General features: G+C 41.2%; 1 protein-coding gene across 4 annotated transcripts in view; it reads left to right on the top strand.

Moving 5' to 3' along the window:
• The first annotated feature begins 484 nt into the window (after positions 1 to 484).
• The window catches only part of LOC135555573 (histone deacetylase 5-like), an 85,696-nt gene continuing 65,343 nt past the window's right edge, over positions 485 to 20,837 (top strand). For all 4 annotated transcript variants that reach the window (XM_064988124.1, XM_064988122.1, XM_064988123.1 and 1 more), the window contains exons 1-2: positions 485 to 624; positions 11,284 to 11,528. The gene's annotated coding sequence lies outside the window, so the exon portion shown is untranslated. The remainder of the gene's footprint in view (positions 625 to 11,283; positions 11,529 to 20,837) is intronic.

Genomic DNA, 20,837 nt, shown 5'->3' with positions numbered 1-20,837 from the left:
ATTTCCAAATAGAATCCACATCCTATTTATTTTCCCTTTCTTACTTCTACTATTTGCACATTGCTACAACATTGTATGTAGCCAGTAATAGAAATGGCTCTATTCTTTTACTGTTCGTTTCTGTTTATTTCACTTTTATGATCTATTCCACATGCTTTGGCAATGTAAACATGTTTCCCATGCTCTAGTTCTAGCATACTCTGTAACTTGCTGTTCTGAGTTACCGTATATCTAACAGTGGCGCCCAAGATTCACATTGACAGTCTTCCCGAAAAGATGCGCTACACATTCTGCGCAACCAAGATTTTGGTAGGAAACTTGCAATCCTTTCCTACTCGGGCCGTGGTAGTAGTGGCTACCATTGTGACTGTGTTGGGTATCTGTCCTGCTGTACTGAGTTACTCATTGGGCGTATAATCTATTTTTAGCGCCAACAGATGGGGTCACGTGACAGGGGACAAACGTCATTAATGTTGTTGGTGGAGGAGCTGAAAGTATGGAGGAAAGAGAGTTGTGACAGTGAACATTAGACATTTCAACCCCCCAAAATATTATTAAACCGATCAAGAAGTGTAACGGTCGAAGAGGCAATCCCCGAGCAGCGAAAAGGATAACGACAATCAGGTACGTTATGTTTGCTGGGAGATAATGTATCTTTCGTCTACTGCTGGTAAGAAATGTTTTTATACCGCGATATTTTCATCTGATGTGTTTGGTTACTCCTGGCTAGCTAACAAGCTGAGCGAACGCTATGAAGTTTTGATAGCTAGTTAACGTTAGCTAGCAAGCGAAGTTGTTTTAGCTAATGTAAATGTGCACGAATGGATTGTTCTGATTTGGAAAATGTTAAGTTAACAAATTGACACATAGTATTGGCATCTGCTTTAAAGCGTCAGTTAGACAGGTTGTAATGATCCCAGACGTCTAGTTAGCTTGCTAGCTAACGTTAGCTTATCTGCAGCCTACTTCCAGATAGCTAGTAACGTTAGCTAATTTAGCTATCACAATTTTAAAACGTTTTTATTTAGGGTGGTTGCTAAAAGCAGTACCGCAGCCGTCGGTGCCCTCTCCATGGCAATTTGTGTCCTCCATGTTTAGCAAACTGTGTTTTTGTTCGAGTTTAAATGACTAGTTTGCCACTTCTGCAATCTCCACTTCTGGTTACCCCCATTGCAGTCGTTTGCGACGCCTCATTTTTTTTTAAAGGTAATGGTGCCACTTGAGTTGGGGTCCCACTCCCTGATAGTTGTTTCTATAGGTGTATACAGTTCCTATGCCGTGTGTGAGAGGATCCCACACAGTCAGTAGCCTGTGTTTTTGCATATTCAATATAACGTTATGCTAATTAACATGAGCTGCAACAAACACTCAAACTGAGAACTGTCCAATCTCGTCATTCAAAAACGCAATCATGGACACTCTTACTGACAGTTGTGGCTGCTTTGTGTGATGTATTGTCGTCTCTACCTTCTTGCCCTTTGTGCTGTTGTCTGTGCCCAATAATGTTTGTACCCTGTTTTGTGCTGCTACCATGCTGTGTAGTCATGTGATGCTGCCCTGCTATGTTGTCTTGGGTCTGTCTCTCTTTATGTCGTGATGTGTATTTGTCCTATATTATATTTTTCATCCCAGCCCCTGTCCCCGCAGGAGGCTTTTTGGTAGGCTGTCATTGTAAATAAGAATTTGTTCTTCACGGTCTTGCCTAGTTAAATGACATTTAATGCAACTAGTTTCACTGTGTAAAATAAAATGTGGATGAAAGTATAATAGCTTAGGCCAATTAACTCTCAGTGCCTCCCTTGCCCCCCAAAATACTAATTTGCATTACTGGAAGCACCTTTTGTACCTAGATGGTGAAGTACAGATGGATAGGTTTGCTCCTTATGTAGAAATGTCTGAATAGTTTCTTCATTTATGGTCCGTATCGGTTATCACAATGGATTGTCTGCTGACAAAGTTGTTTTTGCAGTTACTTTCATGATACGCATAACTTATGAAAGGAACATGGCATTTATTAAAGGTAGGCCAAGATACTCTGTGTACAAAACATTATAACACCTTCCTAATATTGTGTTGCACTCCCCTTTTGCCCTCTGTTTGTTGGGGAATGGCCTACATGGTGTCAAGTGTTCCACAGGGATGCTGGCCCATGTTGACTCCAAGGCTTCCCACAGTTGTCAAGTTGGCTGCATGTCCCTTGGGTGGTGGACCATACTCGATACCAACAGGAAACTGTTGAGTGTGAAAAGTACAGCAGTTGACACCATCAAACCAGTCCCCCTCGCACCTACTACAATAACCTGTTCAAAGGCACTTAAATATGTTACCTTGCCCATTTACCCTCTGAATGCCACATTCCATGTCTCAAGGCTTAAATTCGTCTTGAACCTGTCTCCTCCCCTTCATCTACACTGATTGAAGTGGATTTAACAGGTGACCTCAATAATGGATCATAACTTTCACCTGGTCAGTTTGTCATGGAAAGAGCAGGTTTTCCTAATGTGTTGTACACTCAGTGTATATTCTACAGTGGATTCCAAAGTAGGGTTTTGATTTGTGACTTGTTCTGTGTTTTTATACACGTTAACATTGTACCTGCAGGCCACCCTAAGCCCTATGAAAAGATGTGGCTTGTGGTTTTGGCTCGCAAGTTGGATGGAGCCAGAGGTCATGGTGAAGGATTTCCTCCTAAAATGAAATTAATGACAAATGCCTGTCTTTGATTAAGTGTCAAAGATTTGCTAGAGATCAGTTGATTGACAGATGCTGCTTCTCTCGTGTGTGTGGATGCCTCTCACAGTCCTCGAGTGGCCTTGCAAGTTTTTTTTTTTTTTAATTGATAATGGTTAAGTCCTTGTGCATGGAGTTGTACGGTTTGTTTAACTTTAATCATTGGATTTTGTTTAAAACGTATGCCAATGAGAAATATCAGCGTTGCTGTGGAATTGCCCTCATTTAACAGTCACTCCAAGTAAATGGTTTCGCTAGCATTTCTTCATCTCTAGCATCAGCTTTTTTGCTCAAAGGTTGCTTTGTCACACACTCCTGATTTCTGCCCTCTTGGCTATCTGCAAACATCTGGATGTGCCCAGTTGAATTACATGGTGACAGATGTCAAGACCTTAAAGGGTCACACATTGAGACCCCATGTTCCATAGGGGACCTCTTCCTTATGAGGGAGGATATAAATAACATTTGCTTCAGACCATGGCCACTGAACAGTATACATTTGAATGTGCTTTCTCTCTGCGGGTCACTGTCTATTTTTAAAATGTGTATCTTTTATATTGATTGCCTGAATTAAACTTGATGGGTCGAACTTTGCTTCTCTGATCTCGCACACACATAAATAAAATATTGCGTAAATGTACTAACGAGACTAGCAAAGTCTTCATCCCTCTAAACAGAAACTCTCAGCCAGTTTTGGGCTAGTCTATTTGCCATCCCACAGGCTGTCGACAGACGCTACTACCATTTTTATGTTACGTACACCTGTCCACGAGAGATTAGGCCTACTCCTTCATGAAATGGGTTCAGTATGTAAGATGGCAACTCCTTTTTATTTTTTTAAGACAGTTCATCAATGACGTGACGCAGAGTCACTTGTCCTGATGAATCACACAAGGTGTTGAAAAGGCTATTGAACAGCCCTGCCCATGTGCTGCCCTGAAGATACAGGGCCTTATGTTTGCCTATTCTGTTTGCAATGCAAAAATGCATGGAAACTTGGATTCATACACTGTAGAAAAGTGGTTAGGCTACAGTGTGAAGCACAAATAACCTCAGTTGTACAGTGGGGCAAAAAAGTATTTAGTCAGTCACCAATTGTGCAAGTTCTCCCACTTAAAGATGAGGCCTGTAATTTTCATCATAGGTACACTTCAACTATGACAGACAAAATGAGAGAAATCCAGAAAATCACATTGTAGGATTTTTAATTAATTTGCAAATTATGGTCAATAACATGTTTCTCAATACTTTGTTATATACCCTTTGTTGGCAATGACAGGGGTCAAACGTTTTCTGTAAGTCTTCACAAGGTTTTCACACACTGTTGCTGGTATTTTGGCCCATTCCTCCATGCAGATCTCCTCTAGAGGAGTGAGGTTTTGGGGCTGTTGCTGAGCAACACGGACTTTCAACTCCCTCCAAAGATTTTCTATGGGGTTGAGATCTGGAGACTGGCTAGGCCACTCCAGGACCTTGAAATGCTTCTTACGAAGCCACTCCTTCGTTGCCCGGGCGGTGTGTTTGGGATCATTGTCATGCTGAAAGCCCCAGCCACATTTCATCTTCAATGCCCTTGCTGATGGAAGGAGGTTTTCACTCAATCTCATGATACATGGCCCCATTCTTTCCTTTACACGGATCAGTCGTCCTGGTCCCTTTGCAAAAAAACAGCCCCAAAGCATGATGTTTCCACCCCCATGCTTCACAGTAGGTATGGTGTTCTTTGGATGCAACTCAGCATTCTTTGTCCTCCAAACACAACGAGTTGACTTTTTTTTACCTAAAAGTTCTATTTTGGTTTCATCTGACCATATGACATTCTCCCAATCATCTTCTGGATCATCCAAATGCTCTCTAGCAAATTTCAGACGGGCCTGGACATGTATTGGCATAGTGTGTTACTGATGGTAGGAGTTTGTTACTTTGGTCCCAGCTCTCTGCAGGTCATTCACTAGGTCCCCCTGTGTGGTTCTGGGATTGTTGCTCACTGTTCTTGTGATCATTTTGACCCCACGGGGTGAGATCTTGCGTGCAGCCCCAGATCGAGGGAGATTATCAGTGGTCTTGTATGTCTTCCATTTCCTAATAATTGCTCCCACAGTTGATTTCTTCAAACCAAGCTGCTTACCTATTGCAGATTCAGTCTTTCCAGCCTGGTGCAGGTCTACTATTTTGTTTCTGGTGTCCTTTGACAGCTCTTTGGTCTTGGCCATAGTGGAGTTTGGAGTGTGACTGTTTGTTTGAGGTTGTGGACAGGTGTCTTTTATACTGATAACAAGTTCAAACAGGTGCCATTAATACAGGTAACGAGTGGAGAACAAAGGAGCCTCTTAAAGAAGAAGTTACAGGTCTGTGAGAGCCAGAAATCTTGCTTGTTTGTAGATGACCAAATACTTTTCCACCATAATTTGCAAATAAATTCATTAACAATCCTACAATGTGATTTTCTGGATTTTTTTTTCTCTCATTTTGTCTGTCATAGTTGAAGTGTACCAATGATGAAAATTACAGGCCTCATCTTTTTAAGTGGGAGAACTTGCACAATTGGTGTCTGACTAAATACTTTTTTTGCCCACTGTATGTTAATGATTGAAACATGCTTTCTGTGCTGAAATCTAAAATATATATTTTTTTTACCCTGGAAACCTAGTTACCAGTGTTTTGATCGGATAAAACCCACAGTTGACAGCCTCCACCCCAATATTCCATGCACGTTTACAATCCTAGCCCCCAGAAAAGCCTATTCTTGGAGAAATGGGCATGTGACTGGTTCAAATTCCAGAAGGAATAGGTGCCAGCCTCCTACCCTAGAGCAATGTGCTGACCCAAAATTGTTTTGATTGTATCATTTCTGTGAGGCACTTCAGTGTTGGGGAAAAATAATTTGACTGAAGTTAGTAATTTGGTGTCTGGATCCTAATGAAACATCCTTGGACCAGTTATAAGGCCATGGCCTAGACATACTTAGTTGATTCAAAATGTAGTCAAATTAACTAGGCATATCTCTCTCTGCTATTTAAGTAAACAATTTAGCTTCAAGGTAAATTAAAGGTGCCGCACTGCCATTGAGAGCCTGCATGTTCTCTGTATTTTATGTAAGGTGTGGCATCAAGGGGAGATGGGGCCATTTCGTCACTGCTGGTGGGAAAGGCTCTGCTGAGTGCAGTGTCCCTCCTTTCTCCTTGAGAATCTGCTGGTCGCTCTCTCGCCTTGACTTTGAGGGCTGGCTGAGGGGGATGTGCAGCAGCAGCACACATTTTTACTGGGTTAGTGAGTGTCAGACGCCATCTTTTGGTTTTGTTTATAAGAGCACAAAGGATCCTCCTTATGTGGTTCTGATTTTGGACCAGACCTGACTCTGTGCCACAGGCCTTTCTGTTGCATTGCCCGAAGGCCATTGCATTCATAAATGCTATGCAATAAAGTTTGACAGCAGCCAATTTCAACATGAAGCACATTTGATTGTTGCAAAATGATTTCCTCCTGCTTAAAGCTCTCCCTGCAATTCTAAGAATTTCTTGGTGTAAAATTTCTGTGCTTCATATGTTGAACCATTTTAAGTCATGGCTTCAAGCAAAGGCTGATGCTAAGATCTGAGGCCAGAGCATGTCACTTAGCAGCACTTCCTGGCTGTTGGAGGGACCGGTATTTTCAGTGATAATGTGAGGAGGTGGAGACCCCCACTTATGCTATTCGCTGGATGAGTCTTCTTGCACCATCACGCAGTGGTACTGCAAAGAGTAAAAAACAATGTTGAGCTGATATTTTTATCCCCAATGGTACGTCATTAGGCTAATGCAGCCAGTGAAAGTGGTTAAATTTTCTAAATACCCTGCGACAAGGCATCCCATTATCTCTGTGACACGGTTTCTATAACCAAGCTTCCGGTGAATGCCGTGATTAAGCCAGGCCCTGCCGGAGCATGTCATCTGACCGAGTGCCTTGGGATCCTGCAGGGGGAGAGTTGCTTACCAATTTCTGGAATATCACACAGAGCCATTTGCTTAGCCCCATACCACACCCAAGACATGTTTTCAGATTTAGCTGACATATTGTATGCAATTACAGGAAATGTCATCCTCTGTGGGTGCACAGGAGAAAGGCATAGGTTAATGGCACTTAGTCCCAGATGTTAGAAAGGCTGCATAAAATTAACAATTTCAAAAGTATAAATTCAATTTGAGCTGTTTCTTGCAATTGGTGCAACAATGCCTTCCTGTCACAAATTGGTCTTGGTGAGTTTGGTATCTAAATGGGTTAGTGAGTGACTGACTAAATTACATGTTCCTGTCGTTAGTCTAATCCTCATGACTGTTCCCAGATAACCTTGCAAAACCAAACAAAACCCTAGAGAAAGATGAATATATTTAGTCAATGTGTTAAACTGGAGGGGACATCTGAGGAGAGTAGTTTCAAGAGCATTAAATGATCAGCGACGCCTGAGAGCCTTGCTTCAGTGCGGAAGGCACAGGGACGGCGGTACTGCATGGGCTTTCAGCGCTAACTCCACTCCATTAAATCATATGGCTTAGAGGCGAGACTTCCGCGACTGAGTGGGACTTAGATCCGCTTTCCAGGAATTACACTGCAGTGGTAATAAGGGCTGGGCGATATGGCCTAAAAATCATCTACATTTGTTCACTTTTATGGCCAATTCACTTTATGTACCAGTCAAAAGTTTGGACACTTACTCATTCAATGGTTTTTCTTAATTTTTTTCAAATTTCTACACTGTAGAGTAATAGTGAAAACTATGAAATAACACATGGAATTATGTAGCAACCAAAAAGTGTTAAACAAATCAAAATATATTTGAGATTCTTCAAAGTTGCCACCCTTTGCCTCGACGAAAGCTTTGCACACTCTTGGCATACTCTCAACCAGCTTCACCTGGAATGCTTTTCCAAAAGTCTTGAATGAGTTCCCACACATGCTGAGCACTTGTTGGCTGCTTTTCCTTTACTCTGCGGTCCAACTCATCCCAAACCATCTCAATTTGGTTGAGGTCGGGGGATTGTGGAGGCCAGGTCATCTGATGCAGCCCTCAATCACTCTCCTTCCTGGTCAAATAGCCCTTACACAGCCTGGAGGTGTGTTGGATAATTGCCCCGTTGGAAAAACAAATTATAAGCTCAAACCAGACGGGATGGCGTAATGCTGTGGTAGACATGCTGGTTAAGTGTGCCTTGAATTCTAAATGAATCAGACAGTGTCACCAGCAAAGCACCATTCCCACCTCCCTGCTTCACGGTGGGTACTACACATGTGGAGCTCATCCGTTCACCTACCCTATGTCTCACACAGACACGGCTGTTAGAACCAACAATCTCAAATTTGGACTCATTAGGCCAAAGGATAGATTAGCACCAATGTCCTTCTGTTTGTGTTTCTTGGCCCAAGCAAGTCTTCTTATTGCTGTCCTTTTAGTAGTCTTTGCAGCAATTTGACCATGAAGGCCTGATTTCACGCAGTCTCCTCTGAACAGTTGATGTTGATGTCTGTTACTTGAACTCTGCAGCCAAAATAAATGCTACAATCTGAGGTGCAGTTAACCATAATGTACTTATCCTCTGCAGCAGACGTAAAACAAAGGCGATGGTCGTACACTACAGCTCCACTACGGGGCAATAGTGGAGCAGGTTGAGAGCTTCAACTTCCTTGGTCTCCATCACCAACAAACTATCATGGTCCAAACACACCAAGACAGTCGTGAAGAGGGCACGACGACGCCTATTTCCCCCTCAGCCGACTGAAAAGATTTGGCATGGGTCCCCAGATCCTCAACGTTCTACAGCTACACCATTGAGAGCCTCCTGACTGGTTGCATCACCGCCTGGTATGGCAACTGCTCGACCTCCGACTGCAAGGCACTAGAGGGTAGTGCATATGGCCCAGTACCTCACTGGGGCCAAGCTTCCTGTCATCCGGGACCTCTATACCAGGCGGTGTCAGAGGAAAGCCCCAAAAAATGCTAAAGAATCCAGCCACCCAAGTCATAGACTGTTCCTCACCTCCCCATTACCTCGACTAACCTGGTGCCAAGCACATTGACTTTGTAGCAGTACCCCCTGTATATAGCCTTGCTACTGTTATTTTATTGTTGCCCTTTAATTATGTTTCTTTTTATACATTTTATTTTATTTAACTTCAGTTTATTTTAGTAATTAATTTCTTAACACTTTAGTGTTGGTTAAGGGCTTGTAAGTAAGCATTTCACTGAGGTCTACACCTGTTGTATTTGGTGCATGTGACAAATAGTTTGCTTTGAACTCTGGGTCTTCCTTTCCTGTGGCGGTCTTCATGAGAGCCAGTTTCATCATAGCGCTTGATGGTTTTTGCACCTACACTTGAAGAAACGTTCAAAGTTCTTGAAATTTTCCACTTTGACTGACCGACCTTCATGTCTTAATGTATTGATGAACTGTCATTTCTCTTTGCCTATTTGAGCTGTTCTTGCCATAATCTGGACTTGGTCTTATAGCAAATAGGGTTTATCTTCTGTATACCACCCCCACCTTGTCACAACACAACTGATTGGCTCAAAAGCATTAAGAAGGGAAGAAATTTTAACAAGGCACACCTGTTAATTTAAATGCATTCCAGATGATTACCTCATCTGAAATGAGAGAATGCCAAGAGTGTGCAAAGCTGTCATCAAGGCAAAGGGTGGCTACTTTGAAGAATCTCATATATATATATATATATATCACACATTTAGATTTGTTGAACACGTTTTCTTAATACATGATTCCATATGTGTTATTTCATAGTTTGATGTCATCACTATTCTACATTGTAGAAAATAGTAAAAATAAAGGAACCCTTCAATGAGTAGGTGTGTCAACTTTTGACTGGTACTGTAAGTGCTGAAAACAATGTCTCCTGTCTGGTGACGTCCTGCCCCTGCAGTTGGTCCTTCTGCCCAGTAGGTGAGGCCGCAGGTCCAGGGAGGGACACTGCCCAAAACGCAGGGTGCTCCAGTGGGCTGTGGAACTGCCAGGACTCCTGTAGGATGCAGAGCAAACTGGGATGAATGGGGATTAAGCATAAAGCAGGCACTTTGTTATGTCTATTACTGTGTGATGTAATGGGGCCAACATCGTACGTTAAGGATTTAACCAGGACGTTATGTTCAAATCATCAAAGGTCATTGCTGTATATTAATGAGAGAGACAATTGGCGCTGCGCCAGTGTTCATCCAGCTGTGTGAATACAAAATATGTACATTTGTATGATGTAATTTGCTCTGGGTAAAGTGTGTGAATAACCTCTTTTGTAAAAACAATTTTAACATAATGCATGTAGCAATTTGCATCCATTTTATTGCATGTGATTAGGCTACCTTGACAGGAGTTTATTGAATATTTATTTAGAATATTTGCTGCTTTTTGTTCATCCGCTTAAGGTGAAATGGTGCCACTGCTCGCCCCAGCGCATTAATTGTTTTTGATTTGTTGATGAAACTGAGGAGTGGAGCATCTAACATGGCAACAAAAGAAATGTGCAGTACCTCTGCTCTTGTATCGTGCATGCAATGATGTCTGAGGGAAATTAACTGTCAGTTGTTTGAAGTAACTTCTGTTGTAACATCGCAAACGGGCGTGGCATATTCATTAAGTACGGATTCCAGATTTTAAAGGCTAATTGGAAGAGAATATAGATTTGCATTTATGTTGGGCAGAACCCTTGGATGGAATCAGACCTCCCATGGTGAAATCCCCTTGTAAAAATGTGTGACATGGCTTTAATAGTTAATCTAGGAAGCAACAACTAAGGTTTTATTTATTTTTCAACCTATGAAATAGACAATCATACATAAGTGAAACGTTATAGAGCAGGGAGATATTTACACAATTAAGTAATTTAGAATGTGTATTCACACAAATGACGAAGTAGCCTATAGATTTAGAACGGAGGCCCAGCTTAAAGACTGCACATATTGATACTGTCCATTTGTCCACTCACTTGGGGTCATTGAGAAGCATGGTGCGACTGGGGGCCAGTATGGGTATTGCAGCGCTATGCCTCTCCTCCATCCCCAGGGGGAGTGTGGGTATCGTAGTGTTGCTGTCTCTGCAGACCCAAGGCTGCATGACTCATCCCATTAACAGCTCGGCGAGTGCTTTTCGGCGGAGGCAAACTAACACCACCCCCCCCACCTTCCCTCAAAGCAAAACAATTTTCCACATTTCAGACAGTCTTTAGCAACTAGATGTTTTATTTATTAGTTAAATGTGTTTTAATGCTAGTCTGGAGTGGAATAATGTAAAATCATTGGTCATCTGTTTATCATGGTGGAAGTCGGGGAGGGAGAGTTGCAAATGGAGGTAGCCCAACTGCTTATTTGGCCTGTGTGTAACAACTAATCTTGACTGACCTACTCTGTCATTGCCTGACTAAGCAAAATGGGAGTCAAACTAACATTACTGAATTACTTGTGACTGAATGAATGCTGGCCATGCTATCTGCAGTGGCCAGGCGTGTGAGGAGTTACGGATACCAGGATCCTTGAATTGCAGCTGGCTAACTCCTGTTCATTTGTGACTATTGCAGTGGGATTGACTCAGAAGGGGAGGAGCCTACTGATCCACCATACCTCTGTGGACAAGTCATGGCCGACGCCGAAGACCCACTTTAGAACCTTCAGTCCATTCCCAAACACAAGCAAATACACACTTGCCTAAAGCTTTATCATCCTAATTCTTATTACCTTCAACTTGACTGAGTTTTGGAACAACAAAGACCACTAACGCAATCATCTCTGGCTTCTCCGTTCATCACTTCTGCCAACACCACAGGTAAGTCTGGTTTTCTTTCCTCCAGCTTTTTTTTTCTTCATGAAATGCAAAGAAAGCTCCCCGCCCCCGTGACCTCTTAAACCTCTGATCCTCTCTATGAACTCCCCTCAGGGCATTACTCGTGATGTAATTTACAAGTTTGTTTGTTTGTTTGACAGGAAACCAGCATCTCGAAGTCCGGTGCTTTATGGTGGCTGTATGGTTCACCATTGAACTTGTACACCCATCATTACTTTTATCTTAAAGAAGTCGGCAAACTGGAGTGATTATTCAGAATTATATCCAGTAGCAGGATGTGTTCATGGGTCTCTTAAACAAATTTGGTAAAATATGTTTTTTAGACTTGCTCTCATAATTCCAGTTGGTTGAAGTTCCTCTACACATGGGCTATCCTATATCAGAACAAATCCTAACAACAACCTGTGGATTCTCTTACTGGCTGCTCTCTTCTCCAATCTCTTTCTGTTTATATTTAGAACCGCTGACGACTGACCAGACCTTTATTAACCTCCCATCCCCCTAATGACGTCTTTGAATGTCACTGGGTGCCGTGGCAACCCTGACTGCTCTGTGAAAGGCCTGGAGGGTTGTCTGCTCATTGGACAGTACACTAGAGCAAACATGACTGCTTTTTTTTTGTGCAATGAGTACGAGTCGTGTAAGTAGCTTGTGTGTAGCTAGTATCTTTGGTGATATATATAGTGTTCGTGTTGTCTTTATGTTAATAGCATTTGAGGCAGGAAGGCCTTCCGATCGGTAGATGCAGCAAAACTGCAAAGCTAACTGGTCATGAAGATGAGCTCAGACGGGTCTTAGACTGTGACCACAGCAACAACAATGCAGACACGTTGTAGACTTTCTGCAAAAATTCTAACCATCCTCAGTGTCAGCTTTTTTTATGAGAGTTGGACATGCAGTACAATGACTGGACTTATTTTATCTGCAGATAGAAGTGCATTGACATTCAAAACACTGTTTGAAGTTACTAACTCCAACTGAACAGGTGTCGAACTGTGATGTCCACTGCTACATTTCTACACCGCCACATGAGAACAATACCTGAATAATCCCGAACACATTTACATTACATTTACATTTAAGTCATTTAGCAGACGCTCTTATCCAGAGCGACTTACAAATTGGTGAATTCACCTTATGACATCCAGTGGAACAGCCACTTTACAATAGTGCATCTAAATCATTTAAGGGGGGGGGGTAAGAAGGATTACTTTATCCTATCCTAGGTATTCCTTGAAGAGGTGGGGTTTCAGGTGTCTCCGGAAGGTGGTGATTGACTCCGCTGTCCTGGCGTCGTGAGGGAGTTTGTTCCACCATTGGGGGGCCAGAGCAGCGAACAGTTTTGACTGGGCTGAGCGGGAACTGTACTTCCTCAGTGGTAGGGAGGCGAGCAGGCCAGAGGTGGATGAACGCAGTGCCCTTGTTTATTATTCGAGCTCTTGGAACACCCAAAAGGGCCTTATGGTCAGGATGGCAACTTTTCCTTTTGTGTGACTGGCCCTGCACAGGTGATTAGGCTACTTGAGACGAGGAGCACAGCAGAGAATTTACTCTGTTCTCTGTATTGCGTCACCCACCTGTTCGATCAGCCAGGAACACGGAGAGCTCCTCCAAGAGCTCGAATCCTGCTAAGGCAAAAATGTGTTAAATTGTCCGGAAGTACCGGACTGAGGGATTTGTATAGCGTAAGGGCCTTTGTTAGCCAGGTAACGTTCTGTTTGGTGCTGTTCCAAGAGGCCAAAGAAGTCATGATGGCTGTAGAAAAGCACCCGTAAGTGGCCTGCATGAAGGTAATTGGTGACCCATTTTTAAGTGCATTGTGGAGCTGGCACGGTAAATTGACACCGACCATACCGATCACTTATCGCATGAATGTTGTTGATGGTTCATTACAATAAGTAGCCTATAGTAGAGAAATATGAAGTTTGAAATAACACACGTTTTTCTAATACAGTGCCTTCAAAGTATTCATACCCCTTGACTTATTCCACATTTTATTGTGAGACTGAATTCAAAATATATATTTAATCTATTTTTGAAACCCATCTACACACAAGTGTTTGCATTTTTAGCTATTTCATTTGTCGGGCTACCCGGTGGATAGCGCAACTCAGTGCCTTCAAGTTTGATACGAGCCTACCTGGGATTTCCTAGCTTTTAAACATGACCAGAGAGCCTCAAATAATACAGCAAAGAGGTGCTGTTTTTATAAGTGCGTTGAATTTAAAATTTATTCAGCACTGTCACATTTTTATTCCAAGCTATTACAAAACATAAAACTCCTACTTGCACTGCAATGAATGAGTAGCCGAGTGTATAGACAGCCTTGGGTTTTTATTATTATTATTATTATTATTATTAGCAGCTTGTCTATTTGAATATTTCACTTGGAATATTTCACTTTCTCTGGTCATAATTTGTGCTTGAGGCAGATGTGGTGCGACTCGTTTCACCATCAGGTTGAAGACTGTGTCCCCTCTCCTCTGATGATACTGACCAGAGAAAGGAAGGAGAGAGCAGGAACCGCCAGAGGCTTGACCCTCTGCTGCTCTTTCCCTCCCTCCGCTGAGTCTAATGCAGTGTTCAAAACAACTAGGAACTCGGGCATCTACAATGCGCTCAAGCCAACTGGGAACTCGTAATAAAACGAGATCTGACTGGGAAAAATATTGTGAAAAAAAAAAAAAAAAAAAAAAAAACGGTTATCTAACTTGGAATTCCAAGGCGGAAACTCGGGCATCTTTTTAGAGCCCTGACTTTCCGACCTGAACATCACTGATGTTGTGATTTTTACTTTTCCCCCCTCTTTTCTTCATTTCAGTTGTCTTAACCTCTTGAAACTCTAGGGGCGCAATTTCATTTTTGGATGAAAAACGTTCCCGTTTTAAACAAGATATTTTGTCACAAAAAGATGCTCGACTATGCATATAATTGATAGCTTTGGAAAGAAAACACTCTGAATTTTCCAGAACTGCAAAGATATTGTCTGTGGGTGCCCTAGAACGGGAGCTACAGGCAAAACCAAGATGAAACGGCAACCAGGAAACCAGCAGGATTTTTGAGGCTCCGTTTTCCATTGTCTCCTTATATGGCTGTGAATGCGAGAGAAATGAGCCTGCCCTTTCTGTCGTTTCCCCAAGGTGTCTGCAGCATTGTGACGTATTTGTAGGCATATCATTGGAAGATTGACCATAAGAGACTACATTTTCCAGGTGTCCGCCCGGTGTCCTCCGTCGAAATTGGTGCGTCTTTTTCAGCTGCTGGTATTTTTCCATGCGATTCTGAGGGGAAAGCAGGCTTCCACGAACTGCATATCAATGAAGAGATATGTTAAACACCTTGAGGATTGATTCTAAACAACGTTTGCCATGTTTCGGTCGATATTATGGAGTTAATTCGAAAAAAGTTTGACGTTTTGGTGACTGAATTTTCGGTTCGTTTCGGTAGCCAAATGTGATGTACAAAACGGAGCGATTTCTCCTACACAAAGATTCTTTCAGGAAAACTGAACATTTGCTATGTAACAGAGTCTCCTCATTGAAAACATCCGAAGCTCTTCAAAGGTAAATGATTTTATTTATTTGGTTATCTGGTTTTTGTGAAAATGTTGCGTGCTAAATGCTACTCAAAATGCTAAGCTAGCTTAGCATACTCTTACACAAATTAGTGATTTGCTATGGTTCAAAAGCATATTTTGAAAATCTGAGATGACAGTGTTGTTAAGAAAAGGCTAAGCTTGAGAGCAGGCGCATTATTTTAATTTTATTTGCGATTTTTCAGAAATCGTTAACGTTGCGTTATGCTAATGAGCCTGAGGCTTTATTCATGATCCCGGATCCGGGATGGGGAGTATCAAGAGGTTTTAATCACCATCAGATGCTGGTAGCTTAACATCTGTCCAGTAAAATAAATATTCAAATTATTTCAATTTATAGTCTACTGTGGCTAGCAAGTGCTACACCAACTGATTATCTATTTTTATCATCAAAGCTCGGGGTTTAAAATATCATGTGGTCTGAGATTAACAATATCGGCAGGCCAGGCATATAGCCAATATGCTGTGATAATGTATTATAGGCCTGCCTACTGCACAAACCTGATTCCTACAGAAGTTTTTATTAGGGTAATGTTAAAAAAATACAAGTGGTAGATCTCGGCATGCTTTTTTAAAAATGCGAAAATTATCTTTACTTAGGTTGGTGACCACGGCCTCAATGCCAAAATGTGTTTTGGCATTTTTGACCATTTTTATTGAAAAGGAAATGCAGAAATATCACATTTACATAAGTATTCACACCCCAAGTCAATACTTTGCAAGAACTTTTGGCAGCGATTCCAGCTTTGGCTTTCTGGGTAAATCTCTAAGAACTTTATAACACCTGGATTGTGCAATATTTGCCTACCATTCATGCTTTTTTCAAAATTCTTCAAGCTCTGTCAAATTGGTTGTTGATCATTGCTAGACAACCATTTTCAGGTCTTCCCATAGTTTTGACTTAAATCTACTTGAAAATCTAACTCAGCACCTGAACATTCACTGTGTTCTTGGTAAGCAACACCAGTATAGCTTTGGACTTGTGTTTTTAGGTTATTGTCCTGCTGAAAGGTGAATTCATCTCCCAGTGTCTGGTGGAAAGCAGACTAAGCAAGGTTTTCCTCTAAGATTTTTGTCTGTACTTAGCTCCATTCCTTTTATTTTTTTTGTCCTGAAACTCCCCAGTCCTTAACGATTACAAGCATACCCATAACATGATGCAGCCGCCACTATGCTTGAAAATATGGAGATTGGTATTCTGTATATAGCCTTGTTATTGTGTTACTTTTATTTTTAGTTTATTTGGTAAATATTTTCTTAACCAAGAATGCAGTTCAAGAAAGGGTTAATTGTATTTGGTGCATGTGACAGTTTGGTTTATTTAATATTTTGGATTTGACCCCAACAACATAACACTGCCACATTTTTTGCATTATTACTTTAGTGCCTTTTTGCAAACAGGATGCATGTTATGAGATTAACAAAAAAATCTGTACAGCCTTCTCTTCATTCTGTCAATTAGGTTAGTAACTACAATGTTGTTGATCCATTTGCTCCTATTACAGCCGTTAAACTATGTAACTGTTTTAAAGTCACCATTGACCTCCATGGTGAAATCCCTGAGCCGTTTCCTTCCTCTCCGGCAACTGAGTTAGGAAGGACGCCTGTATCTTTGTAGTGACTGGGTGTATTGACACACTATCCAAAGTGTATTTAATAACTTCACCATGCTCAAAGGGATATTCAATAGTCTCCTTTTTTACACATCTACTAATGTGCCCTTTGCGAGGCATTGGAAAACCTCTGGTTGAATCTGTTTTAAATTCACTGCTCAACTGAGGGACCTTTACGATTATCTGTATGTGTGGGATACAGAGATGAGGTATACGTTAAAGATGCACTATGCAGAAATCGCTCCACCTTTTCCTGGTTGTTAAAATTTAAATAGTTTGCATAATTTCTGTTTGACAAAACAAGTCGTATAGAAAATCATTGTACCATTTTTAAATCACTGTGAAATATATTTTCCATAACAGTATTGTATTTTCTGCTGTTTGAAGATAATGTGCAAAAACAAAACTTAAAAACAGGAAGCATAGAAATAGCTTGAATTTGGTCGGGTCTCCCAAAAAGTTACATATTGCAGCTTTTTAACACTTATTGCGCACAGTGGGTCCATGCAACTTATGACTTGTTCAGCACATTTTTACTCCTGAACTTAGGCTTTCCATAACAAAGGGGTTGAATACTTATTGACTGAAGACATTTTGTTTTTTTTAATTAGAAAAACATACCTCCACTGACATTATGGGGGGTGTGTGTGTGTGTGTGTGTGTGTATAGGCCATTAATCTCAATTTAATATTTTTTAATTGTGTCTAAAACAGCAAAGTGGAGAAAGTCAAGGGATGTTAATGAGTATTCCCTGAAGGTACTGTATGTGAGATTTGTTAATGGGACAATTGATGGCTGCAACCATCAAACAAGTTGTAGTAGTTTTAAAGGATACACAACATTAGCTGAACTTTGTTCTATTTATCATTATTCAGGTAGTTTATTGCAATAAGGATTTGTCCATATCGCCCAGCTGTAGTGCTTTGTACGTATTATATGACCAACCGCTCTCCAATAGATGGGCAAAGACCCAATCACAGCCATATTTACGTTCAGTTTCTCTGTATAATGAGTTAAAACTAAGGGTCTCTGTTCCTTTTTGAACATGCTTCTTTCCAGGAAGGTTTTGACTCCGTTCCAATATGAGTGGCAAGTTCCTATCTTGACTGCAGGAACGTATTGATTTGCACCAATCAACACAAGCTAAACCAGCCGCTTACACTCTTTTCTTTCATTCGTTGTCCTTCTTTCTCACAATCTGTTTTCCCCCAATTTTTATAGGCTTGCCTATCAAGGCATTCTTACTTTACCGTTTATTATCAGTAAGACCTTTCCACTTGCACAGTCCCGGTCATCCTGTATACATACGGGTTGAACATGGCAGTTTTTGTCATTGATCAGCGGATTGGAACGCAGTGGCTGTAGAGTAACATGCTATACATGACGTCAGAGCTCAGATTCTACGCTTCACAGCACTGTATCGGTTTTGACTGACAGCTATTATAAACTTGATCACTGTGCGTGACAGGTTTCCCTTATCCCGCCCCGCCTATAATTGGGCGACATTTGAAATTGTCTTGGTGAGGGGAACGCTGTAAATGAGAGGAGTTGATGTGTTCTGAAAGATGAGACATTGAGTGTTATAATATGGCTTTGATGTCATACAAGCAAACCAAACACCTGTGAGTCCAAATGTGCACTTCACATTTCCATATTTGAAAACATGTCATTTACAGTTAACGTTTATGATCGCTATGTTTGATCCAAAGTTACAAGGATGACGTGTTGCATGCTGAATAAATTGAGTAGAGAACACACGATTTTTGTGTGTTCAAAATGGGTCAAAATTATACAAAGATATCCAGCAAAAAGACCATATGCATTTCTGGTAAAATAACAACCCAGTGTTTATGTGTGTTTCATGTCTGTTTTCCCCAAATGTAATATTGTTTGTTCACCTGCAAAATTGCAATCTGTTTGTCTGAAGTGCCTTTTGAAAGCCTAACACTAAGATTGTATATTATGTTGGCAATATATTAAGCTTTCAAATGATTCCCCCCTGACCCAGATAGGGATTTATATTTAAACGTTTTGGGATTTCCTAAACAACAACTGGAATTGTGTGAAGGTGGGGACGCAGGGCAGTGTGCCTCAGTTCCTCAATGGTAAAGCTAGGAGAGTAAAAAAAAAAAAAAAAAAGCACCTCTATAGTTGAAGGGTCTTTCCTTGTTATAAAAGTGCATTTGGAGAGGTGTGGACACTAGTTGGACCTCTCTCTCAAACCCTTCTTGCACCTACTGCAATTAATATTCTTATGTAACAATTTTCAGATTTCGTTATTGACAAATGCTGTGAAAAGGGCAGTAAATGTACATAAAATCAACAGTGTAATGTTTGGATTCAGACCTGTACCAGGTGAACTGTTTCCCATTTTTAAAGTGCTCTTTCCATTTTCTACCATGCTTATGCTTTAAAAAATATTTCTTCTGTTAGAACAATGTCAATTTGTCCCTATCCATATAGGCCTAATCCCACAAGTTTAAGGGGTGAACAGTTGTATATTCCCCCAAATAAATTGAACTTAACAATGTTTTATTTTTCAATGACCTGATTTTATTCTAATTTACTTCTATCAATTAATATTCCAAATCATTTCTTATTTGTAACTCCTCCACATTTCTATGGCTATATTTAGCGTACAGTGTTTACAATATGACTCCCATCTTAATTGGAATCTCATTCAAGGAAGTAAATAGGGATGTCAATGCAGTGTGAAATATTGACAGTTCAGCCTCTTAGAACTCCAAGTGCGGTAAATAACAAAAGTTTTTTAGAATAAAGTTATCTGAACATTTATTTTAATAAATAAAGGTGTTATCTGCTACAGCAGAACATTGCAGTTGGTGCTGAGCAGAGAATGAGTCATCACTGCGTTCTATTTGAGGAAATTGAATCTCTGTGAATCCTCGTGTGTGTGTGTGTAGCTTCTATGTGAGCAAATTTGCACAATTGTAGTAAAAATGAACCTCTTTCTGCTTTTATGATGTGAGTCAAACTAATTTTAGATTTAATTTATTATCTATAGAACATTCAGAAATTATTCAGACTCCTTGACTTTTTCCACATTTTGTTACGTTACAGCCTTATTCTAAAATGTTTTTTTCCCCCCTCAATCAATCTACACACAATACCTCCATAATGACAAAGCAAATAAAGGTTTAGAAATGTTTGTAAATCTATAAAAAATGTATTGCATTAATCACATTTCATAAGTATTCAGACCCTTTTACTCAGTACTTTGTTGAAGCACCTTTAGCAGTGTATACAGCCTCGTCTTCTTGGGTATGACGCTACAAGCTTGGCACACCTGTATTTGGGGAGTTTCTCATTTTTTCTGCATATCCTCTCAAGCTCTCAGGTTGGATGGGGAGCGTTGCTGCACATCTATTTTCAGGTTTCTCCAGGGATGATCAAGTCCGGGCTCTGGCTGGGCTACTCAGACATTGAGACTTGTCCCGAAGCCACTCCTGCGTTGTCTTGGCTGTGTGTTTAGGGTCGTTGTCCTTTTGGAAGGTGATCCTTCGCCCCAGTCTGAGGTCCTGAGTGGTCTGCAGGTTTTAATCAAGGATCTCTCTGTACTTTGCTTGGTTTCTTTCCCTTGATCCTGACTATTCTTCCAGTCCCTGCCGCTGAAAAACATCCCCACAGCATGATGCTGCCACCATGCTTCACCATAAGGATTGCGCCAGGTTTCCTCCAGACGTGACGCTTGACATTCAGGCCAAAGAGTTCAATCTTTGTTTCATCAGACCCAGAGAATCTTGTTTCTCATGGTCAGAGTCCTTTAGGTGCCTTTTTGTCAAACTCCAAACGGGCTGTCATGTGCCTTTTACTGAGGAGTGGCTTCTGTTTGGCCACTTTACCATAAAGGCCTGATTGGTGGAGTGCTGCAGAGATGATTGTCCTTCTGGAAGGTTCTCCCATCGCCACTGACGAACTCTGTAGCTCTGTCAAAGTAACCATCGGGTTCTTGATCACCTACGGCCTCCTCCACGTCTCCTGATGTACTGGCCTGTCTCCTGGTAGCACCTCCATGCTCTGGACACTACGCTGACAGACACAGCAAACCTTCTTGCCACAGCT

The sequence above is a fragment of the Oncorhynchus masou genome, chromosome 15 (genome assembly GCF_036934945.1).
Source record: "Oncorhynchus masou masou isolate Uvic2021 chromosome 15, UVic_Omas_1.1, whole genome shotgun sequence".
Lineage (NCBI taxonomy): Eukaryota > Metazoa > Chordata > Actinopteri > Salmoniformes > Salmonidae > Oncorhynchus > Oncorhynchus masou.
The sequence above is the reverse complement of the archived record's forward strand: the minus strand, read 5'-3'. Positions and strand labels throughout refer to the sequence as shown.